Here is a 6,127-nt window from a genome sequence, read left to right as displayed (position 1 = left end):
CTACCCTTTAAGTACTGGATTGCCACCATATGGAGGGCAGTATGTCTTTTCATTGTTCCCTCCCGGAGAACAACCATGTGGGAGTTTACAACAAAATTCAGGTCAAACTGGAATTATGTCCAGTGGTTGGGTACCAATACTGCCTCAACAACCAAGGGTTGTATATTCAATGCAACCAGTCCACCCTGTGTCGGATATTCCCACTATACCTGCTATGGTGACTGCATCGCAAGTACAAGCGCTACCTGTTGTATGTCAACCCCAAGTTTCTCAGGTTGCAATACAACAGCCTCTTGTATCAACGACTCAATCACGACCTCAGGTTAGTGACTCCTTATCTGGAGCGACTCAGGCTCAAACAAGTACTATGAATCCTCATCTTGGTCAATCATCCAGTATTGAACAACAGCAAATGGTCCAACAACCAGGGCTGGTTCAATCTCAACAACCGCAATTCCAGCAATCATATCAAGGACCTGAGCAACAAGTCTTTGTAAGTAATGGGCAACCGCATTTCCAAAGCGGTTATCAACAACAAATTGGTTATGCCCATCAACCTTGTCAAAGTTGCCAACATCAAATACATTATGCTGGTATGCAAAGACCCACTGCTCAGGCGATTCCATCTTATCCTGGGTATGCTTCGCCTAACCTGAATCAACAGTTGCCCTTTGTAGCAACTCTAGAATTACCAGATCTAAACCGGCTGACGAATGATCCAATTTCTTATGCCCCTTGGTGGCCAGCGATTCCGTATAAACTTCCGTCAGATATTCCTAAATTTAATGGAAATCCGGGTGAAGATCCGTCGAATCATGTGATGACATTTCATCTGTGGTGTTCATCAAACACCCTAAATGATGATTCGATTAGGCTTCACCTTTTTCAGAGGACGTTAACTGGTCCGGCAGCAAAATGGTATATCGAATTGCCTAGAGCTTCATTCGACAACTTCAGTACCCTAGCCACAACCTTTTTAACCCATTTTCAGTTACCGATAAGGTATGAAACGGGAACGGAAATCCTAACCAACTTCAAACAGACAACGGCCACTCACATATCTGATCATATACATGAGTGGCGACGTCGTCGTAGGATGGTAAAAATGTACGTTCCCGATCAGCTATTAGCTGAATGGTTTATCAAGTCACTACTTCCTGCCATCACGGAAGATGTGGCGAAGGGGGGAGTCGTAACGGAAGAGCAAGTTATCGCTCATGCGCAATATCTGGACTTGGTCTATACTCAGTCTAGCACGCTCTACGACAAAATACGTGACGCCCCTAGACCGGAATTCTCAATTCCTCCTCCTCCTAAATCAAACAATGACTCTCACGCCGGCGATGGTGTGATTGGCACGACAAACGCGAAATCGACAAAGGCCACATCCAAGAAGGCCCGTAAGATTTCAGATCAAAATGCAAAAGACGAAATTCTTGCCTCGGAAGTAAATGCCATGTCGGCCGACAAGGGCAAACAACTGAAGCAACCAGGGGGCAAGAAGAAAAAGAAAGGGAGAAAAAGGAAACCCCCTGCGGGGTGTCATATATGCGATGAGGATCATTGGACGAGAGATTGTCCACATATAGCTGAAGTTAAGAAACTCTTTAAGAGTTCAAAAACCTCAGCAGTATTGACTGATCCGTTTCCAAACCCGGGAACCAAACTGGTTGCTAATCAAAATTCTTCCCGATCCCAAGTGCTTATGTTGTCTATATCAAAGCAGCAAAATGATGCTTTGGCAAGGAATAAAGATTACGGGAATCCACAGGTGTCAAATAACAAGGCTATTGAACAACCTAGTAGTTCGACAACAACTTTGACCAAAGTTGTGCCACCCATCATTCCTGAACAAATGATAAAGTCGCCAAAGGGAGTAGTGCACAAATTGACATTTAATCCTCGTGCAAAAATAGCACAGAATTATAATATAATAGAGGACCTGGCCCAATCGTCGTCCGCTATGTCGACACTTGAGGTACCGCAAAATTGCCTCTCCCAAAGGCAGGCTTTGTTATCAGCCATTGGTGGGGTTGATCCTAAGGATTCCAATCTTGTGTCCTTTGACCACAAAGGTTACGATCCTCAGTTACCAGCTCAACTAGCTTTCCTTATTCAAGTGAAAGCCCTCAACAAAACTGTTCATCGAACAATTATTGATGAGGGGGCATCTACATGCATTATGTCGATGAGTTGCTGGAAAACTCTAGGATCTCCAACCTTGTCGCGATCTTCGACGACATTAAAAGCATTCGACGGAAGGACATATACACCATATGGTATCCTAAGTAACTTGAAAGTTGAACTAGGAGGGAAAACAGTAGAAATTGATGTTGAAGTAATCGACGGAAACCTTGATTACAACATCCTATTGGGAAGACCCTGGATATATGCCATGGCCGCAGTCGTGTCGACCTACTTCAGGAAGATTGCATTTCCCTTCCAAGGAGGAATTACAATCGTCGACCAACAAACATTTCTCCCCAACAGTTCACAAGTTACGGGAAGCATTCCAATGATCCATGGAAGCAATCATTCGCTCCAAAATATCGGAGTAGGTCTCCTAAAAGACCCTGCCTTAATGGGTACTTTTGCCCTACCGCCTCCGAGTAATCTGGCGGAAGTGGCCACAGTGGAATATGAAACCTTCTATATCTAATGGATTTGGACTCCGAGGACGGTTCTTATCTCGTGTCAACCTCGTTAAAAAATGAAACAAGGAGTCATGAGGATAGTTCTTTTACTATGTCAACCTCATTAAAAAATGAAACAAATCCCCTTTTCAAATCTCAAAGGTAAACCTTCATTCCAACCACCGAGTTGAATGCAATGAAGCTTGGGGGGGCATGCACCTCGATTTGCGTTATTATGTTGGGGGCATGCAAGCTTATCATCGAGCAGTTTTAGCACATAGTTCATGCTCGTTAAAAAATAAACATAAGATCAAGCAAGTGTTTCAATCCACGTTTAAGCTCGTTAAAAAATGAACTACCCGGTAAATAACCACTGCGAATGTAAATTATCAGCCATTAAAGCCTTGGTCGTGTTTGCACCATCACCTCCACTTTTCCATTGGCCGATCATTCACCTCCATTTGATTGTTTACCCATTTTGAGGAACAGCTGCGAAGAGTGATTTCACCTAGCCATCCTTGTGACACTGCCGTGATTGGAAAATTCCAACCTGTACCTGGAATTAGCTGCTAACCCTGTTTATCACTCGTTCCTCAAAAGACGAGTCTTCTTTAAGCTCTTTTCATTTGACTCGTAAAATATGAAAAGATTGTCGAGTTTTGGCCTTCCGGCTCGTTAAAGCGACAGGAAGTGCTATCCCTCCTCTAGATTTTAATCTTTTTGGACCTAAGGGATTATTGCACAAAAAGATCGAGCGCTTGTTTTGTTCGGCTCGTTAAAACTATCGAAAACTCATCCCTTCTGTATTGTTTTATACTTTTTCGGACTAAAGGGATTAGATGACGAAAAAGGACTTTCGGAGTTAACTTTATGTACCTTTTCAGACTCTCTAAAAATGAAAAGGACCGAGTTATCCTTGTCGTTAGACTCGTTAAAATCATTAAATAGCGACAAACTTGTCTTTAGACGAGAACGAGTTTCACTATCACTAGGCTCATTAAAACATAGCGATGGGCTTGCCCGAAGGGCAGGTTATAGAACAAGCATATGTTATCCTCCTCAAGCTTGACAAAAATAAAGAGGTACTGGTCAGCAATGACTGGGGAAAAATTGGGAGAAACTAAAGAAAACTTTGATGGTAGCAAGTCGCTCTTGAACATGACACTTTTCCTCCGTACCACAATCGGGTTGGGTTGTTTCATTCACCAGTCACATCACCATGGTCTCGCCATACCATCCATATTTGGGGTAATGCTACCGATCCATCGCATCAGTGTCGCCATATGTTCAAGAGAAGTCGTTCAGAAAAGTCAACCGTGTCCCATCCACTGCCATACATTATCCTTCATCCTTTCATGACCGCCACCCTGAATCATATGTCACAGATCGTTTTCACCTCCATCAAAATCATTAGCTCCGTTCCGTGTCACTGATGTGGGATTCATTAAGGCCCTCCTTTGACGGATCGCTTCTTGTCGACATCAGCTCATTATCCAAGAAGTTGATCTAGGAACAACCCCTTCAGTACTTTGAAGCTTGCATGCCTCAATGGCAAGTTTCTCACTTCCGGCGACAGGTATACATCAATGACCTTCGACCGAAAGATTTTGCGTGGTGTTCGATGCCAAGTCCTTTATTCACACCACGTGAATTGTACTGCAGTACCTTGAGGGTCATTATCATTATCGGTGATTCCTCTCGCGCTTGTTAACGGTTTACCTCATTGACCGGTAATCAAGCGATGTCTTTCCATGTTCGACTTCAGAACATTTCTCACATGGATCGACTTGTACTTAGAGTGAAGATCGAACGAGTTTAAAGACCCCGAATCTAGTTTCATCCATCCGGGCTGCGATATATATTCAGGAAAAATAAAGACATTGACATGTACATCATTGCAGCAGATAATCATCCTACCCAAAGGATGATAATTTCATCAAAATTATCAGTCTACCATCAGACGATTGTCTGTTCTATGTACAGAAAAATGAATTTATAAAGCTGAGCATGGGAATGCCCGCCTCATCTAGATCATGAAAGCAGTATGAAAAATAATGTATTGTATTGTATCTTATTACAGGTCTCCTCCCAGCATTGGATGAACTTCAGACCCTCCTGGATAAAGCATTTCACCCGATAAACGGCCTCATACTTTAGGGGGCAACTGTTATAGACATTTTTGTGCCTTACAGCATTGAGCATGAAATGTCCATAATCTAAGGGATCCAAAGTCCCTAAACATGTTGTTCCTACCCCTAGAGGAACAAGGCTAACAAACCACAGCAATTCACAGAAGTTCTCCACCAGAAACTGCTCAAAAACAAGTCAATTCAGGATCAATTCAGTGGCTCCACTAGCTGTCTGCGCTGAATGTCAAAGCCAACACTGGCTACCTGCGCTGAATGTCAAAGCCAACACTGGCTACCTGCGCTGAGCGAGAGTTGACATGTGGCAAGTTCATTTCACAAGGTGTCAAAACCCAGGAAGCTTCCAAAATCTTCCTCAATGACACTTGCCTCAGGGAATTCAACTGGTGATGAGTAAGAGGTTCCAAATCTCCAAGTGGAAGCAAGAACCTCCAAGTGGAATCAAGAACTGACAGAGGGAGAGGACACTAGTCAGATCTCAAGCTGACTCATCCTCTCTCCAAACATCTATATATGGATCTCTCCTCCATGAGATCTAGGGGCTGGAATTTTGTTATTGCAAAGAATTGATGTTGGTTTGAAATCAGAATCATTGGGTGCTTAATGCTTTGAAGGGAGGTGAAGATAGGAATTCCATTTTGCTGGGAAGGAGATGCTGGATTGGAGCCCTCTGGGTTGTATCTCTTCCTGAACCTTGTTATTCATCAATAAAGCTATCTTGGTTTCTCCTATATACTGGTGTATATTTGATGTATGATTGCATTAGTATGTTTAGTTTACTTCTAATCCTGAACTAGTTATGAATATGAATCTATGTCTTGCGTAGCGTTCTTCTCTTGTGACCTTGCAGAAACCTGTTGAAGCTGGGCGAGCGAGAAGGCAAGTAGCTGGGAACTCTCCAAGAGAAGAGAAACTGGATCGAGGGACAAACGGAAGACACCGGTTAGTCCATCTATCTCTCTTCGTTCTAATTCATAAAGGAAGAATACTAGAATAGCTGTCTCTGTTTGTTGCTAAGGCACTGTCACACCTTAGGTGGATAGGATCGTCCTGCATAGGCATTTTTCCCCACAACAACTAGGCCTCTGCACACTCAGTTGCAGAGCCTTCTCCTACTCTACGACCCACAGACACACTTTACACTTCGACTCAATCACTTAGACTTCTCATCCTTCTATTAGTTCCTTGGTTCCTTCTTAGTTATCTTCTACACTTAGAGCCTCGCTCTATTTATACAATCCCATGGTCCACAGACCATGGTTAGTTTTAACCAGCTGACATTACATTACAAAAACTAGGGTGGACAACCCTGTGACTCTAGTATACTTTCGCACCCGCAATTCGTGG

Source organism: Pinus tabuliformis, chromosome 6, assembly GCF_031772625.1.
Source record: "Pinus tabuliformis cultivar Carrire ecotype Pingquan chromosome 6, CPIR1, whole genome shotgun sequence".
In the NCBI taxonomy this organism is placed as follows: Eukaryota; Viridiplantae; Streptophyta; class Pinopsida; order Pinales; family Pinaceae; genus Pinus; species Pinus tabuliformis.
Note: the sequence above shows the minus strand (reverse complement) of the source record.